Source organism: Erithacus rubecula (assembly GCF_903797595.1).
Source record: "Erithacus rubecula genome assembly, chromosome: 1".
Lineage (NCBI taxonomy): Eukaryota > Metazoa > Chordata > Aves > Passeriformes > Muscicapidae > Erithacus > Erithacus rubecula.
Genome location: NC_136658.1, coordinates 22334162 through 22353554, shown reverse-complemented (window position 1 = coordinate 22353554; position 19393 = coordinate 22334162). Strand labels below are relative to the sequence as shown.

Genomic DNA, 19393 nt, shown 5'->3' with positions numbered 1-19393 from the left:
TTTATACCTTTTATGTAGTGCAAAGTCATTCATATTCCCACTACAGAGCTGTTAGAGAAGGCATGACTGTCCTTTCAGCTGGTAGCATTTTGAGATCTGAATATCTTCATTAGAAAGGTCATGAAAAATGCTCTGGCATTCTGCTGTTATCCTGTGATTTACCTTTAAAGTCCAGACTACCTAGATCCCATACAGCTAAGCCTGGGACATACACAGGGAAAATATCTAAGTACTGGTGCTAGGACTGGCCCCTGTAATTGGTCCCCAGTCAGTAGTGCCTGTTGTAGCCACTTACAGGCAAAGAGGATAGGAATGTACAGACAGAGTGCTTTTGGTTGGAAAGTGTTGGACAGTGTGATTTCCCCATGGACAAAATTCCATTTTATGAGCAGGTCTAATCACAGACTTGCCTGATAACCCAGGTCACTGCTATAGGAGCTTGTGTTTGTGCTGCTGCTCCTTATACTGCAGAGGAATATAGTGTTACAAAGGCCACTACTCGATACAGGATTTGCGTCACGAAACAGCTTTCAGTTTAGAGGGGAAGTTGTCAGATCTTGGAGAAAAACCCCTTAGCTCAGGAAGTTTTGGAAACTTTTCTTCTTGATGCTCCATTTTCTGGGGCAGTGATCTTTCCTGCAAGATTTCCAACTTTTTTGTTGGAGTCAAGACCCCTATTTTGGGATCTGCTGCCTTAACTTCTTACATTGCTGGGGTCATCCTCAGTGATGCCAAAAAGTAAATCCCTTATACATTGTACCATAAGCTGATCTACTTAATCAGATGGAAAGAAAAGTTTTAAGCCATCCCCACTGTCCAGTTCTGGAGATGCATGCAGGCTTGTCACTGTCACCACACAAAGCACTGGCAGCACTGTGATGTGCCAGCAGACGGAACAGCAGCCTGCCTGACTTCTCATAACTTGCATGTATGTAAGCAAGGATGGTGAGGAAAGGATTGTACATGGATTAATGTTTCATGTGGGAGAGAAACTATGATGAGATGGGTAGAAGTAACCAGGGTGGAGGATCTCATTCATCCCACTGCTGAAAGACCAGATCAGCTTTACTTGGCTGTTTCCTGATATGTTGCTCTAGTTGACTCTATTGGTCACCAACCTTCTATTGGTGGGGTCTCTGCAACACATAACAATTTTTTTCCAGTGCTTAATGCTTTTACTGGTAGAGCTCAGAGGTGACTTCTGACCTTAATCTCTTTTTCTGCAATTTAACCCCCATTTTTCTTGTTGTATTTGTCATCAGTATGCAGAACAATCTATTGTATTTTTTTTCTGAAACCTTTTGAAAACTGTCTAATGTCTCATCTTTTTCTTTGTCATCTAAAAGTAAACTGCTCCAATGCACTCAAGCTCCCAGAGAAATTGTTTTCTCAGCTTATGGTTATTGTCATTGCCTTCCTCAGGTCTCTGCAGCAGGGCCACAGTTCCCTTGGGGCTTTATTCTCCCAAGGTGGACACAGTACTCTGGCTCACTCCCACTATTGTTGGGTAAAGATAGTTTCTGTGTCTTGCAGATTTCATCCTTGTACACCTCTATTGTATTTCCTTCTTCCTGTCTAGTAAGACAGTGGTGATTCATGCTGAGCTTATGGTCTACTGTTGGCTTTTATCGTGTAAGCCCCTTTTCTGCTAGGAAGCTAATGGCCTGATTATTCATGTTCTGTCAATGGAGACTGTTATTCCTGCCAAAGCAGAATACCTTGCACATGCCCATATCAGTTCATGTTGTAGATGAGATGATTTTTGATTCCATACCTATCTTCCACATGTTCTCCTGGCTCATCTTGCTGCCATCTGCAAATTTAATAAACAGATTTTATCCTGGTCATTAATGAAAATATAGACTATCACCAGACTTCAAACATATCCATGCAGAAACCCCACTGGTGTATCCTTGCATGTTGACAGTGAGCTGTTGGTAACTACTTTCTGAGTACAGTTTTCCAACAAGTTGTATAGCCTTTTCATAGTGCGTTCATCTAGACCATATTTTCTGAGCTTGCCTGTAGGGATGTTTGGAGAAAAGGTGCCAGAAAGCCTACTAAGGTCAGGATATATGACTAAACTGTTTTTCTGCTGTCCACAAGACCCATTACCCTTTCACTGAAGAAAATTAGATTGGTTTGACATGATTTTACTTGACAAGTGCGTGTTGCCTGTTACTCATCTCCTTGTTATCTTGCAGGTGCTTGAAAGTAGTCTTGTTATTTGTTCCTGTCTGTTCTGGGAACCAAAGCTAAGTTCTTTGCTTTATAATCCCCTGGTCCTCCCATTTATCAAGATATATATCATATGTGGCCATGTTTTTTCTTTTGTGGAGCCAGGCTTAGCCCCTTGGTTTTCTAGCTGTTTGCAGGTGAATGTTGAAGTAAAAATGTCAAATCCAAGCTTACTTGATTGAACATATTTCACCTAAGTAAGATGATTGGCTGTACCGTCAGCTCCCACCAGCACTGTGGGTTTGCCTCACTTCTGCAGAAGCGGTGTCACAAATCTCTATTTAAAATAAGCAGTCTCAGGAGTTTACCTGCAACATAAGTAAGATCAATTATGTGGTGTTTGGTGTATCACAGCTGTGAATGCACATAGAGAAGCCATGTGTCGGCCAAATCAGAAGTGTTGGAAACAAGTAAATTTGTGTTTACTCTTCAGCTCTGCCTAGCAGTGGCCCACAGGACAGGGAAGATAATCTGAATAGTATTTTATTTAATGTTTGAAGAGAAAGTAGAACAGACAAGTGTGTGTGTGTGTGTCTGTATAAAACAAACTATATCTGTAACTGGTACAAACCTTTTTGTGTAGCTACTCTTAGGGGAATAGGCTTTAACTGAGCCTCAAGGCTCATTTTGAAAGATTTTAATACAATCCAGGGTGGTACTTTTCAACTGTTCATGGACAGTCTCAATTTTACTTAAAAACGGCAAAGACAAGGCAATTCAGATTATAGAAGTGGAAAAGCAAAAGACTGATAGAAGAGCTTGAAAGTAGGGAAACACATGAAAGAGAAGTATCAGGGATTAAAATGTATAGTGTGTGTACAGGCAGAGATACAGGTGAATGTAGCCAGGAAGAGAAGGAAAAAAGGCCAAGGAAAGAAACTGAAGAAGCAGGAAGAGAACAAAGGTAATTGTTCATTGCTGGATATCAAGGACTTAGTCTAAATAGAAGAAAGCACAGCATCTAACATGGAAGGGAGGAATGAGAAAAGATGGAGACATAGCAGAGCATCAAAATTATTATAATATGGACAGCAAGCAGAAGCTTGTGTACTCAGAGCTGTGCAAGGTTGGGACCATTACACCAAACTGGAAGGCAGTGTGCCCTTGGCACTGAAACAGGATAGGGGAGAGGCCCTGTTTGCCACTAAGGTGCTTTTGCATTTATGATGGGATGCAATCAATAGGTGCAAAACTGGCTGACAGATAAAGAGCCTGAGAATGGTTATCATTGCAGTATGAAACCACATTGCATTGATTCATGGCACTTAGGGATTAATCTGCCTTCAGGTACACCTGGCTTTTAAAAGTGTTGTACTAATGTTTTTTACAACCTGAAATAGAGTCAAATGAACTGGGTTTTTCTCCAAATTGAGAGCTGTCCAGCTCTAGAGTTTGGTTCAGCCAACTAGAGAAAAAACAGCCAGCCAGCTGCAAACTTTAGATTTTCATCCAAGTACTCCCCTCATTTCCTGTGAAATTGCTGATTTATGTCTTTTAGAAGGAGCTCATCACTTGCCCTTCTGAGTTCTCAGTTCTGGTGGAATGGAAGCACCATGATCAAAAACATGGGGAGGAATCAGAGTGAAACTGTAACAAAGAGGCTATGATAATTTGAAAAGAAGGTGTAATGGGTATTTATTCTGATTAAACCATCCAACCAGTGTATAACTGGGAAGGACAGTTTGGAGAAGGAAGAGAAGCAGTCATGGACAGCGACAGATGGGATTCTAGGAGGAGAAGGGAAGTCTGATGAGGTGAAGTAAGATGGAGGTGTGCACTTAAAAAATAGCAGAGCAAGATGTTATTTTTGAGGTCTCTGTCCCAAGAGCTTTTGATCATATCTCTGTATGAGTAAGTGGAGTAGAGAGCTAGGAGTGATAGAGGTCAAAACTTTCCTTGGAGAGAAAAAGGAGTGTTTTCACTGAAGAAAGTATATGGGCCAAAACATATTTTACCTTAAGGGTCATTGGTCGTCAGCAGGGGCAGATGCAGCACTATGAGTCCCACAGTCCTGACAGTTCTGCTGCTGGAGACAGCCTGGTGCAAGCTGCCAGCTTGAAAGAGAGAGAGTAGAGGAAGTGTGCTAGCTGGGCCTTTTTCTCTGCTCTTGCACTTCATCATCACCTGTGACAGACCTTGCCAAGATGGACCTGGTGCTGTCATCAGCAAAAAACCCACTGGGTTGCTCAGAGCTTAAACATCCATTTCTCTTCAGACTTGCTGTTTTTATTCAACCACCATGAAGATGGTGGAAGCCACTTTTTCCAGCCCTGCAGGACTAATGCCATTATCTTGATTCCCAGAAAACACTGCTTCTGCTCCTCTGTGAAAGTATTAGGCTGGTCCTTCAGTTGACTGGCAGGCAGTGATGAAGTCTGATAGGAGTCTAGGAGTCTGTCCTAAGCCTGAACCAAGGGATTACCCTGCAGCTGCTCTTGCCTTGCCCAGAGAAAGGTTAAGTTGCCTGGTCCAGGCTGTCACAGGCTGATGATTTGACATTGCCTGTGTATGGATCCCAGAACTTGGCCAGGCTCTACCACTCTAACTTTCACTCTTAGTAAATCATGAAATGAAATGGAGTTTTCTTCCGAGTGACAGGTAAATCTTGGCCACTCTCTGGCTGCTGTACCAGTATCACTTAATTCTGTAATCACTTTGCCCTCTGTTCCTTGGTGCAGCGAGCGCATGCTGGGAAGCACGGGAGTGACAAGTGATTTCTCTGTGCCTGACACCTCGGTTGGGAAGCTTGATTAAGGGGAAATATCTTTGCATTCTTTCTTTTTCAGGTGCAGAGAATGTAATGCACCTAAGAAATCATCTGGGGCTGGGAAACATTAGAGATTCCTTGCTCTGCTACCTGCCTAACCTCTCAGGCCACCAGCTTTTCTGTGTCACATACGCAGCTAGTTTTATGGGGAGGTGAAGATTTGCCTTGCTATTTCCAATTCTCCTCTGACAGCTGATGGGAGGTTTTCTTCCAGGTCTAAAAGAGAGTTTCTGCACTCTTTCTTACAGAGCAACCCTGCCACTGTTAGAGACTTGGCTCATCCCATCCACTCACAAGGGTGAGGAGGTGGCTCATTCCACTCACTGCTGCCAGCTGCCACCCTAGGGACCCTGAGCAGTTGGGAGCTTCCCCTATCAAGAAGGCCATAGATCATTCCCTCTGGCATCTTTCACCCTGATTTGAGTGACATTATTGCAGCTCTGGGAACAGTTATTAGTATTCAGTGGTACATTTTTAAGCAAAACCTGAGAAAGGAATTAATCTGTCAATAGGAATGAATATACTGGACAGTGATTTATGCAGATCCTGTACTCAGAGTGACTGTGTTCCTTTCAACTGCATCTCTCAGTCTTGTTCCCAGAGCCAATACACAAACTTGCATTTAAAGTTACATTACATGTGGCTGATCATTTGTTCAACACCTGGTTCTATGCAAGAGAGGCAAAGCTGAGGAGAAGTGCTTTATACAAAGCTCAGATTGTAAGAGACATAGCTGAGGCACAGGGCTCTGTTCAGTTATCCAGGGCACATGTGCTGGACTGTGGCATCCTGCATATGTGGGAGTTTTGGCATGTGCTTATAACTTCCCGGGCATTGTGCTTTGCTGCTGGATACATTCATGGAAAGGTGTGTACAGCTGTATAAACACAGAGGTGCATCCACGGGAGGAGATGACTGTGTGCTCCGTACATGCCAAGTGCAGCTATAGAATTCTGGCGTCCACTGTGTGCATGGTTAGAAATGCAACAGAGAACTATTTATTTGGGTGCACAGGGTCCTGAGGGTACATGTTATAATGACAGCCTGGTCTGGTTGGAAAAGCACGTTTGTGAGTCAGGAGATTTATGCTTCATTTCTCACTGTTCCCCTTATTTATTGTGACGCTTTGAAAAGCCACTTCACAGGACTGTCTTTGTATCCTGGTTTCTATACAGAAGGCAATTGCAGTGCTACCAATTCTGGAATTTTTGATCATGTGTCTCAATGATAATTTGTGCTTTACGGGATGCCCCTTCTTCTGAAAGCAAATTGTTCTCAACCTTTTGTGGTTTTGGTGACAGAGCAAGGCTTGAAAATATGGCTTGCAACCACCCTTGAGGCTCGTTAATGACAAAAAGAAGGGGGGAAATGAACTTTTCTTATTGTTTGGAAATCCTTTCTGTTTTCTAGAATCCTGATTAAAGATGTTGGTGTGATTCAGGGTTGTGAATATTTGTTGGAGTACTTACAGGATTCTTCAGCCTTGTGTAGGCAGGACAATGTGTGTTGCTCCAGTGAAAGGTGTTGCAGCCTTCAGGCCCTTGCATGGTACCAGGGGGCTGATGCAGAGGTGCACATACAGTAGGGTTCACATGTTGACAGTGAAAGCATTTAAATCGAAACCTACAGATGTGTATGTATTTACATAGGAAAAAGCACTTCAAAATTGAGAGATTCAACTACAAAACCTGTCCAAGTAACTCACCTTGAATTTATTCAGAATCACAGAGAAGAACAAGACAAGTACATTGAGATATAGTTGTGCTGTTGCATATGTTTTCAGGTGTGGCCAGAGTTGGGAATACAGGTGTAGCCCTCTAATTAAAAGAGCAACACATCTCCATCTCAGTGTGTGTGAGTGTGAATTACACCCCCCAAGTCAGATCATCCCCTGTGATGTGTGGAAGCAGCAGGGTTGCAGTGCTGCCAAGATTTTTGATTGAGTTCCACAGTAGCTGGGGGGGTTGGCAGAAAAGAAGCAACAAAAAGTGAAAAACAAACAAGACTGAGCTTCCGAAGTCAGGATTCATTTCAGTTTTCATTATAAACCAAGAAAGCAATGGAAAGAGAGCTAGTCTATAATTGACATGATTTTAAATCTTGGTATAGGAATTGCTCTCTTCTGTGGTGTTGACAGTGCTGGCTGTCCATAGTTGCTGGACCACAGACTATTGGCACATATGTGTGACCATCCTTCAAGCTCCTTTCTTCCTGCCTTCCTTTCACTATCTGGTACACAATACAGGCCTATGCATTTATTCCCTGGTATCTTTTCCCTTCCATTTTGCCGATGGGAGGGGGAGACCAGCTATTACCCAGAGTTTCTCGTCTCCCAGACTGCCTGTATTATGCAGCAAGCTTCTCTTAAAATTATTGAGATTATTACTGTTGTATATTTTATACATACACATATATATTTTTTATATATATATATTCTTCAGACTCCCTCTGCAACTGAGAGATGCACCCGGGATTTATCTCTGTAATGAGAAAAGGGAGATAGGGAGAAGTAAGGGCATTTTTCTCTGACTTGGATTGTAAGTCATTTTGATATTCATTGTAAAAGATGCTTTTCAAATATTTAAATGTATGTGTGCTCACATATCAGTTCTTTGGGATGGATTGTATGCGACATAATCACAGTTTTATATCTCTTGCATTCTGTGATGTTTCATATTCATTCATTTCGTTAACTTCATCTGGAAAAGATGGGAAGATGAGGAGCTAGAACTGGGATTAACTTCTGTAGCCTGTGCTCTGTCCTCACCTCTTTTCAGAATGGACTAAATCTGCAGGAGTATACTCACTTTTGACTGGAGCTCTCGCCTTTTTCAATGCTGTTGTTTCTGGGAGTTGGATTGGGCTTAAAGTAGCTGAGACCTCCTGAAAACTGCTTTTACATCTCATGGGAAAGGCTGAACTGGGATTTTGCTTGATAATTAGCTCCATATGCTTGGTAATTTGATCAAACAAAGGGCATTTTGTCTGAGGTGAGGAAAGTGTACAATTGTAGAGGCATCAATGACAACTGTCCAAGTGTACCCTAATGTGAAAAATCTCTTCTTACAACTTGGGGGGTGGAGAGAGGGAGAGGTGGGTACATTTGCTCTGTCTTTGCATGACTGGGAATTGTGGCTGGTCATGCTGCACACAAACTCATGCACCCCCTTCGTCCTTGGAAGGTCTGCTCCCTGTCAGGTGTGCCATCCTGCCATCTGCTCCCAGCCCCGAGCAGCTGGTCCGATAGCCACAAACGCTGGCAGGAGCGGCCTTCCAGCCGCGTGAATGACAGCACGCGCCGCTGCTTCCTTGGCACGGGGAGCAGTGCTTGTAGCTGGGAATTAGAGGCTTGTAAACCTGCCGGCTCCAAAGGAGGGGGAACAGCTCTCAGTGACGCTCCCGAGGCGTGGGAATCTGCCTGAGCTCTCGCCAGTGCCCTCGCACCTGCAGGAGTCCCAGCTGGCCCTGGGCAGGATGCCTGTGCCCATGGCAAGTTGTCACAGCTGAGGTCCAGAGGCAGTGCAGGTGATCCCTCCTCATCACTATTCCTCATTTGAGTAGAGGGAGAAGCCATCCCAGCTGCAACTGGAAGGGCAGCCCTGCTCCTCCTCAGGCCATTTTATCCAACAGCCATTAAGGCTCTGCCTGAGACATGGTCACAAGTGTTATGGTTTAACCCCAGCTGGCAACTGAGAGTGACACAGCTGCTCAGTTAGTCTCCTCCTGCAGGATGGGGGAAACAAAAGTGTTGGAAGAGTTAAGAGTGAGGAAACTCATGGGTTGAGATAAAAGAAGTTTGATACACAATAAATAAAACCCAACATAGTCAAGTGATGCAAATTAAATCAGTTTCTCACCTCTAACCCACTGATACCCAGCCAATCCCTGAGCAGCAGCCCCTAGCCAATGTCTCCCCTACTTTCTATGCTGGGCATGACATCCTATGGTACAGGATATCCCTTTGGTCAGTTGGGATTAGCTGTCTCAGCTGTGCCCCCTCCCAACTTCTTATGCACCCCCAGCTTTCTCACTGGTGGGTGTTGTCAGAAGCAGGTCTCATGTAAGCTCTGCTTGACAGTAACTAAAACAGTAACTAAAACATTTCTGTTATCAGCACTGTTTCTAGTACAAATCCAAAATACAGTCCAACACAAGTTACTATGAAGAAAATTAATGCTACCCCAGCTAAAACCAATACAATAAGGAAGAGGGGAGTTAGGGCCAAGTCAGAGGAATTATTTCCAAATACTGACTCTCCCTGGCTTGTAGGAGAGGAAGAAAAGAAGAGCAAGGGAAGGATGAAAGGAAGCAAGGTAGGCTGGAAAGAAGAGAGGTTTGGAGGAGAGGTCCCACCTGCCTTCTCTATCTGCTTTCAAGACAACACATGCATGCTGCCCTGTTACCTGCAGGGTTCAGTAAGGCAGGTCACAATCTGTCACTGACTCACTGCTGGAGTCTCCAACTTGAGTGGTTCAAGAAAACAAGACTGCAGCCCAGCAGGGAGTGGAGGGAAAGGGAACATGCAGACATTTTGCTCCAATGAGAATGAGAATTTTCCTGCCACAAAAGGAAGCAGTTTTCTCCAGGAACCCTGCACATGGCACACATCAGGAAACACCAGCAAACTACTTCAAGTTTTTTCAAGAGGAGCTTGTGTGAAGACCACTGTGTGAGTGCAGTTCATTATCAGGACTCTGATAATGGCTTGAATATCTGTCTGCTCTTTAAACTTCTTCATTGGACAATTATTTAAAACCATGGGTTTTTCTAGTGTCCTATAATGGTATACTAAATCCAACACAAGACTGATGATTTTTTTCCACAGTTTGAATTCTGACTGGCATGATGAAAATAGCCTGCAAGTTTCAAATTTTGATGAATGTTGTGACTTCTTCACATCTGGGAACCACAAATGGGAAAGTTAGATCCATGTATCAAATGATGTGCCATAGAATTTCAGAACTGTTTTCATGTAGAGTTCAGATTCATCCCATGGTTTCTGGGAGCTCCCCTTATCTGGAGAAGTGCTGTCTGACCGGTGAGCTACATGTGCCAATCCTTACTTAAATCATGAGCATTCTGCAAACAAGCAGGCTTGGTTGACTAACTGATTTTGTGCCATGTCCCAAAGAAACTGGAGGTTACATTCTTTAAACACTCCTGCTTGGAAACCAGGGCATTCTTTGTCCTGGTATTGGAAAGCTGTTGTTGTTTTTCTGGGTTCCTCTTTCCTAGGGAAAAACACTGGAGGGTCTAAAAGGGGTGTAAAGTTCCTAGTCTTTATAAAGAGTTATTGTACCAAAGGGAGGTGTCGCTGCTCAGAAAAGGTAGACGGCCTGAACTTTGAATTCCTGTTGCAGAAGAGGAACTGGATCTTGAGAGCTGCATGTCCTAGGTGAGCAGTCCCGCTACTCTTTTAGCTCCTCTATGTCCAAAAATTTCATTGTAGAAATGCTTCTGTTGAAAATTCAGCGAAAGCTGGTAGCAGTAGAAGAATTTTGAATTTTTTATATGAGCTGCCATGTTCCCACTCAGCGTTTCATCCAGACATTCCCAGGTACTTGTGAAACTTAAATCTGTGTTTTTCCTGCTTCTGAGGTCTATTCAAAAGCCCCTTTGAAGGTCAATGCTGGAACCCTGGCCCTCACTAATTCCTCCCAGTTGGTCCTCCTTGCTTTAAGAGCACCTTGCAAATGTAGCTGAAAAGGTGTGGAATAAGTTCTTTGCTCTCTTCCTTGCCCTCTAAAGAGGGGGCTTCACTTTCCAGAGCTGGGAACTGCTCATCAGTGCAGAAGATCTGAAAGGATTGACAAATAAATTAATACCTGGCAGCTATGGCTGAAACTAGCTATCTCTGAACAAGCAATCATTTATCACTAAATTACTTTCTCTAAGCCAGGTAATTTCTGATCAACATGCATAAAAACAAAGCCACAGCAGTGATGCAATGTTAACCAGAGGCCATTCCTACTCCCTGGGTTGGTGCAGCAATGAATGCAGAGAGAATTGTCACTTGAATGGCTTATGAAGCTTAATGAAAAGTGACATTGTAGGATAGGGAGGGAGGGGACCACAGGGCTATGTCTGGTTTGTCCAGTAACGAGTGCCACATGCAGAGAAGATGTATGACTGGAATAATACTCACTCAGGAATGAGCAGTACTGGCAGAGCTGCTGCTAGGACAGGGTAAGAGAGTGGTGCCTACAGAGAGGGGACTGAAATGCATGAGCTGTGTGGTAGTTACATTTTTTTGGAACAGAAGTAGCCCCATACCAAGAGTTTTTAGTGTAAATAAGGTGATGAGAGGTGAAGTGTCCCTGAAGCAGAATCACGGAGCATGATACATTTGGAAGCATCAGCTGTTTAAAGCTCAGCACAGGGTTCAAATACAGAAGTTTTGCTGTGGAAAGACTTGAAGTTGTTTCTGCATCTGTAGCAGACCAGACTCGGAGCTGAGTCCAAGCCTTGTCAAAATTTGGGACATTCAGTTCTGACATGGTAGCTCCTGAAAGAAATGTCTTTTGCATTTAATGAATTTTAAATGTGCTGCATGTCTTCAGGGGTCTTTAATATTCAGAGGAGTTAGAAGAGGCTCTTCACCTCATGAAACAGGGCTTGGTGGAAAGGCGGAGCAAGGGCATTTCTGCATGTCAAGGAAAGTCACGGCCAAGTTCTTACAGGGTACCTTGGCTAAAGCCATGCCAAGTGCCTTCAGTGAGACAGGTTTGTAGTCTATTTCTCTGGCCATGCAAGGCTAAATTTATTGCACCTCATAGGGATCCTGTAATTGATGTGCATACATATTTTTAGTCTGTGCATGAGTGTCAATGCAAAGTTAAGATGCTCTTCATTAACCTGCTGAGCTTTGCCTCTCTTCACCTTGGGGATTGCTAGCCAAGGCACCCTGGGCATCTTGGTGGATACCTTTTCCCTGGTGCTTCTGGCCTTTTCTAGTATTTCCCAACTAACAGGGAAGAGAAGAGATGCTAAGTTCTTGTAAGGTTTTTTTCTTGACAAATGTTCCATTTTCACAGGCAGTTGAAAGGAACTATAGCTTGTGCTCCATTCAAACATGTCAATAAACATTATTGCAAAGATGGAATAACAGAAATGTATAAAATTCACCCTTATTTCTTCTTGCTATGAATTTACATGATGCTCCAAGCAGCTTTTACTCTTCCAGAGCAAAGTCTTGGGATTTTGCCTTTACTGTCATGCTCATTTCCCCAGTTTCAACCAAAGACCTTTGCTGCTGTCTTTGCCGCTGCACTATGAGTGCTAGGGATGGGAACACTGCAGCAGAGGTATAGATACATGTCTGAAGTTGCAGTCAGACTCAGTTAGAAGCTGAAGAGGTGAAGTTGCCATTCTCTGGGATAAGCTGCTATGTATGTTATTGCACGTCTTTTGCTTGATCACACAATGCCAGGGAGTAAATTACATTCGACAGTGCAGTGGAAGGGAACAGCTCAATTCCCATTTAGCTGTAGCTTCACGAGAGTGGCAGTTGTATTTCTACACTAGGGATGGAGGCTGTTCACTGCACTCCTGCAATGCTTTCACTGAAGCTAGTTAAGGTATTATCTGAACAAGGCACAGTTGAGCTCTTCATCAGTGGTTCAATGCTGGTTTTCCTGTAGTGACAGGTGCTCAGCAATACTCTTTTAGTGTGAAAGCTTCTTGGAGGTCACGGGGGTAAAACTCATTTCTGAGCTGGTCCATGGCAGAAATAGGGTAAGAAGAAACACAGATCTGTGCAACATCTTCCCAAACTGAGTTTCTTGGTTATTGGAAAATGTGGAGGAAAAAAATAGCAGCACACAAATACAATATACAAGCCTGATGATTGCTGAGAAAAGAAGTGGTGGTTTTGTGTGCCAGCAGCCTTGTTTCAGCCTGAAGATTATTTTTCTTCCTCTCTGGGGTTCAGTGACTGTCCCTTGCCTTGTACCTTGTATAACATCTACAGCAGGGTCTGCAGTTTTGGTCTGTCTTCACATGGGATTGGGCACAATGGCTTCTTGGTCCCACTGTGTATTCTCCATTTCCTTTATCAAACCTCCCAGTGTCCCAGCAGATCTGTATCAGTGCTCAGTACAAACAATGTGCTCTCACTGCTTTACCCCACTATCCTCTGTTCTGCCTGGGAAATTCTTCTGCTGGAGTGCCAGATCTTGTGTCTGGGTAGAGGACGGCTGCATATAAAAGGTCTGGAAAGTGTAGGTTGCATGAAGCAGCTGCCTTTTCCCCTTCCTCACCTGGCTCGCCCAAGAGCATGGTTCATCTCTGCTTCCTGGGCTTCTGCCCAGCTCTTCCAGCTTTGTGCCAGTGGGTGGACTTTTAGTTAGGTACTGGCCACTGTTTCTGGAGGTCTTGCCATGCTCTATTGCTCATGGCACCAATGCTCTCATAGCACAGCCAGTGGCTGGGCTGGTCTGTGTTTCCCCTTGGCTTGCTGTCCTGCAGTGCTGTCTTTGCCTGCCAACATTTCAGTAGCCTTAGCTCTCTGATGGTTTCTGCCCTCTTGCTTTCCCTGGTGCTGTGCTGCCACCCAGCTATGTTTGATGCCCAGACACCCATTTAGGCTGGCCAGACTCTCTGTAGAGAGTCCCCTGTCAGTAACCCAAGTTATCACAAGGGTTTAGGCCAGCCAGTCTTCTCCAACAAGCTCTGAAATTGGGTCCTCAATCACCTTCTCAGCCAAAGATCCACTATAGCTTGGAGCAGGAAGGGTGAGATTTGAGGCTTGACCTTGTAATAACAGGGCATCCTCATTAATGCTGTCTGGCAAACTTGACACCCAGTTCTTAGCAGTCCACCCTTGTGCCTGTAGCAGGGTTCCTGCCTTGCCCCTTTTTCATATCCCTTTCCTCACCTGAGGTATCACTATTTTTTTTCCCTTGGTGGGGAGGAACTGGTGCCTTCTAAGACATCATCATGAAGTAGTATCAATAGCCTGTAAAGCACAGAAAGAGCTGAAAAAAGCTGCAGAACTCCCTTGAGGGGATGTGCTTTGTGGTTTGGATCCTAAGGCATGTTTGCTTGGACCTAGGTACTGAGATGGCAGTCATCATTTGGTTTGATTTTCCTTGGGGTGGTATGTATGTCGGGCTGAACTACCCATTATGGCTGCTTTTTCTCTAGCTAGCCAGACTGTTCCTAAGTATTCTTGATTTAATCCCTGCCAAAAATACTTCTGCCTGTCTGTGGCTCCAGCAGCTCCTGCTTGTTATACCCTGAGGAAAGAGCTCTCCACTTGGCTGCCCTTGCCTTCGCCTGCGATATGGGGAGGCGGTGCAGGATGTGGTTGGGGCTCATGCTCTCCTTTTTATTTCTTCAGGGCTTTTTCATACATCTGTCAGAGTGTTTTGATTTCTACAGAGAACTAAAGTTCCAGGTAGCAGAAACACAGTTTTCCTAGTTAGTTGAGTTTGTTTCGTTTTGTTTTATTTTGTTTTGTTTTTGTCAGCAGGTCCATTCCCTGTAGCTCTCCAGAACTTCTCTGCATCATCTCTTGCAGCCTTTGGGCTTTCTCTGGAGACAGACAAATTCTCAAGGGGGAATAGAGTGGCTACCTGAGGAGCTTTGTGGTTATTGAGGAAAGGTCCATGCCCACAGCTGCTTCAGACTCCTCCCAGGCAGCTCCAGAGTGGTTTGGCCTTCCCTGGACATGGTGAAATTTCACAGGTATTAGCCACAGGCTCCTCAATGTAATCCACAAAAAAGTGGCAGTGTTTTGGCAGTGTTGGACATGTTTTTTCAGTTGGGGAGAAGAACAAGCAGCTAGAAGTTCTCAACAAAGAGAGAGCTCAATCTCCCTCACCCGTTTACTTTTGTCTTCTCTCTGGCTTGTGTTGGGTCCAGATTTGGATAAGTTAATGTCCCTCCTCTGAACTGGACTCTTGCTGGTGGCAGGGTGCCGGCTGTCACAGATGTGGGAGGAGCAGAGCTGAGGTGCATGGGGCCAGAGAAGCAGCAGTGGAGGGCTCAGAGAGATAGATGGGAGCTCTGTAGGGTAAGGAGGACGGAGGTTCCTGCAGCAGGTACAAATCAGCTTAGCCCTGCAGGTTGAGGGCAGTGGTTATTGCAATATATTTTTATAACTTTTAGTAGCAATAGGTAAGGGAGGTCAAAGTGTTTGAAACCAAGTAAACAATTGCAAAAAAGGTGGAGTTTAAAATTAATTTTTAAAGCTAAGTTTGGGATTGTTGGTATTTGCACATCCAGTTGTCTGCCTGTATTGCAGCAGTTCAGGCTATCTAGGTACAACTTAGAGTAGCTGTGAAGTTGCTTCACTGACCAATTGCATGGGTGTAGAAAGTGTGAAAACACTGTGATCTCCAATTTCATGAGGGGTAATTTTGTCTTCTGATGATCACATCTTGAGGTTTAACCTAAGCTCAACAAAATCCTTTGCAGTGGGTATGGTGCCTAATAGAGGGAATGGAGTAGTTGAAAAATATTGCATTAAGTGGATGGAGCATCTGAAAATTTGTGTAAATAGGTGCAAAGAACCTGACTTGATCCTTGTTCTTTCCAGTCCTAGGAAAAAGATCACAATCAGAAAGAAGATAAGGCACAAAGCCCCTGTTTTCATGTCTTCAAAAACTTCTTCAAAAACTTAGGGTTCTCAAAGTGTTGTCAGGAAAAAAAGCCAGTCCCCATGACAGTTGGGAGTGGGTTGGCACTTTTCTCACTGAAATCACACTATCTACATAAAAGAGTAAGAAATTTCTTCTTCCCCAAGCAAGTAGATTCACTTTTGTTCCCATCAGCACTCAAGTTTGAAGTCTAGAAAATAATGAGAGAACGGCTAGAAGAGTGAGACCTTTTCATGTTCATGGAATAGTAGATACCTAGACATGGGTCTCTTATCCTTCCTCTGCCTTTTTTATTTTATGTATTATATGAGGTGACAGAAACAGGAAGTAAATGCTTTATTTCTCTAAATAGTAGCTGTTAATCAAATAGGCAGCTGCTGGTTTAAGGTATTTCACCTTGTCCAAAACTGGCAAACCTTAGTTTATTTTCAGCTGCTGGCACTGCCCTGAGATTTAGCATCTAATAGTTATGTTAAAAATAAATCATTTTGGTATATATGCTGTGAGAAGTTAATCATGTTATTGATACACAGTGCACCCCTACAAAGATATCTATTTTATAAGATCCAGCAATGCCTAACAAGTTGAGAAGGACAAGAGGCATGGGCAGAGATAGATGTGGAGGCTGGGAGGGTAGTTGAAGAAGGATGTAAAGATACATCATAAAAGAGAAAAGGTTGAGTGGAGGCAAAGAGAAGTATTTTCATAAAGTAAAAACTAGGAAGATAATGTTGAAAGAAAAGGAGTAAAAGGCAATAAAAAGTAAGACCAAAGGTGGAAGCTGGAGTAGAGGAAGAGCTTTGTCTAAGTAGAAAGAAGAAGACAACTGTATATAGAAGAAAAAAGCTTGGCATCTGAGCACCAAGCTCATGAAAAAGACAGTATCAGTACTTGCAAAAGATCTCATAGGCACAGGAGATGAATTAAACATGGCCTCAAAGGTGCCAGAATCCCTAGGCAGTGCAGAAAAAGAGTGTGCAAAAGAATACCTGAACTCCAAATGAACACATTGTCCAGACTCGTAGGTCCCCCTACACAGACTTGTCTTTGTTTTCATGTGAGAAGTGCTCAGCACACCTGGGAACTCTTGTATAAATAAACTAGGCAGAGGAGAGGGTAAAGTAGGGAAGGTGGGAAGAAAGGATGCATGCACAAGAGAAAAGCACATTTCTATTTTTGAAGGGCAGAATTGTTTTATGGGAAAGACATAAGTGTTTTGCTGTCAGATTGGCTGGGTTTTATTCCTTCTTCTGCAACAGACTGGCTTTGTGACCCCATGTAAGTCCCTTCACCTCTCTCTGGCTTTTTTTTTTTTTTCACTTGTGCTTTTGGATTATGATAAAAACATGCTCCAAGCACAGGTTAAATATTCACAATCCTTCTCCTCCATCAACTTGCTGTTATCATCATCATCATCGTCATCATCATGTCTTTTACAGATGAGACAGTGATGTGTCCTTGTCTTCAGAGTAAAATGTGGGCAGAGATGCAAGTGTCTCCACTCTTAGCCCCTTCCCATTCCCTCTTGCCATTAGGTGTCAGAAACCTGAATCTACCTGGAGGACAGCAGTTCTGAAGACAAGGAGGGGGGCAGCCCACCTAGGCTGTCTGCAGGGCCTTCTTACTCAGCTAAAGCTCCTGACAGCTATACTGCTATTTATTTATTTGGCTTCTGAGAACAGAAACAGCAGGAGATAATCATAAGAAAATCATAAAAAAAGAGGGAAAACCAGCAGATAATATTCTGCAGAGGGATTTAATGGGGTGAAAAATTGTCTCTTGCCGAGCTGTCTATGACTCTAAATGCTGTCTCTGAGATCTTCACTCTTCCTCCTCAACAGAGGCTTAAGGAAAGCAATGGGAAAGGCTCTAAGCCAGCATCTGGGAGTTTTGAAAATATGACAGGCAGGAGCCTGGGTTTTTCTCATCAGAATCTTTCAGTGGCATGGATGCAATCAATCATTCTGACTGTTTCTCTCTGAACAGGACCATTCCCTCCTCCTGCTACAATGAATTGAGGAGAGGACACTTTGGAAATGCCACTCTACTTCCTGTCCCCTAGTCTTTCAATTGAGATGATTTTTTTTTTTTTTTTAATTATTTGCTCTTCTGCAAGAACATGGTCAAATAGCTAGGAAGGCTGCAGGTAGCTTGCTCCTAGTTTAGGAAGCAGGAGTTTCAAAGCTAATAGTGATCTTGTGTTGACAATATGGCTTTGGCAAGGTGGGATCTGCTTGAAGAGAAGTGGTGGCTAAGATTTAATTCGAATGAGGCAGTTCCCTTCTGCTGAAATAATCTTTGTCAGATTCTCCCAGCCATGCTGAAAGTTTCTTATCATAGGCAGATGGTTGGAAGCTTGGGAAGTGCTCTTGCAATGCTGTTGTGCTATTGTGGTGTCACAGTAAAATGTGAATTTGATGGTTTTTTTGAGGTATGAGGATAGGGTAGGGCAGCTCTCCGGGTCTGGATAAGATGGGAAGGGCCCAACTCATTCTGTAGAATTGACTGTAGAGACTCAAATCACAAAGCAAAATAATCCCAACTTTTTGTTTTACTTTCCAATACAAACTGTGTGCCAGACTTGGAGAGTCTGTGTTGATTCTCATCTCTGCTAGAGGCTTCAAGTTTGATTTTGAGGAATTCACTGAATCTTGTTTTCCTCTTTCCAATGAGCACAGTCATTCTTGCCTGTCAGGAAGGCTGGTGAATAAAAATTCACATGCAAGGTGCCCAGGTAGGGTGTTACTGATTGATTTAAATGCTTAGAGTTCCTGGGGAACAACCACAGATGTAAAAAATACTTTAAGCTCCCATTTGGCTGCTCCCTCTCCTTGCAAGGTTCTTTATTTCATGCTGTTATTGCCTGTGTATGTCCCAAGCAGTGATATTTTTCTTAACACCCTTAATTGATCTGTTGGAATGTAGGAAATCACACATCAAACTGAACATTGTGTGTCAGTCCTGAACTAGTTTATTGTTTCTTTTACTCTATAATTCTTCTTTTTCCAAAGAAAAACTAATGGAATGAGAGGAAGAGTGGAGGCAGCACCTCCATAGGACAAACCCAAAGATATATTAGAAAGCTGTTAGGGGCTGAATTTCATTTAAACCCTGCATGCAAACAACATTCCTCTCTGAGAATGTGTTCACTTGGAAATAAGTTGGTCCAGTCACCGTGGCTTAGCTCTTTCAATGTGGTGTATCTGTTCCGCAGCACAATGTTCTTGCAGTTGAACTAACATAGGTGCAGGTTCCTCTGTCTCTTTGTGGAGGGAAGAGCTGAGATTTAATTTAAACAAAGGTCTGTTTTTACAACCAGGGATTAAAGCACTCCATTGAGGTCTACTCCATTGAAGTAACTCTTTAATCAGCAAAACCTGAGTGTGGAGGCTCTTTACATAAATCACAGTCCCTGGTGTTAAGGACTTGTTTTGTACATAGGAATGGCAGGGAGATGCACCAGTACAGCATCTCCTGACTTCTTAATGCATGTGAACAGAGAGGAGAAGCAAGCTGCAGAATTTTTAGTCAATCCTTATAGTCCTGCCTGAGGATGGCATCTGGCTTTCAGGCAGCCATCAGGTACAAGGGCTCCATCCTCCTCTCTTGGACAAGGCAGTTCACCAGACTGCAGGCAAATAGATTTAGTGAGAACAGACTGAAAACACTCCCTTCAAGAAGATTTGAAGTGTGAGGTCTTTACCTTCCAGCCATTAGACTGTTCTCATACACTCGGATGAAGATGGTAAAGCAGTATGTTTCCAAACAGAAAGCAAATCTCCAGTGA

At 43.5% G+C, this 19393-nt stretch overlaps 1 protein-coding gene and 1 long non-coding RNA gene across 6 annotated transcripts in view; both read left to right on the top strand.

Annotated features, from left to right (window-relative positions):
• LSAMP (limbic system associated membrane protein) overlaps nucleotides 1-19393 on the top strand; it is a 986958-nt gene that overhangs the window by 111394 nt on the left and 856171 nt on the right. The window lies entirely within an intron of this gene.
• LOC306802229 overlaps nucleotides 1-19393 on the top strand; it is a 117137-nt gene that overhangs the window by 4427 nt on the left and 93317 nt on the right. Inside the window, exon 3 of one of the 5 annotated variants that reach the window (XR_013774315.1) lies at nucleotides 9831-10094. The exons of the other annotated variants lie outside the window; for them this stretch is intronic. This is a non-coding gene — a long non-coding RNA (uncharacterized lncRNA). Of the gene's footprint in view, nucleotides 1-9830; nucleotides 10095-19393 lie in introns of those variants that run through there. 5 annotated transcript variants of the gene reach the window in all.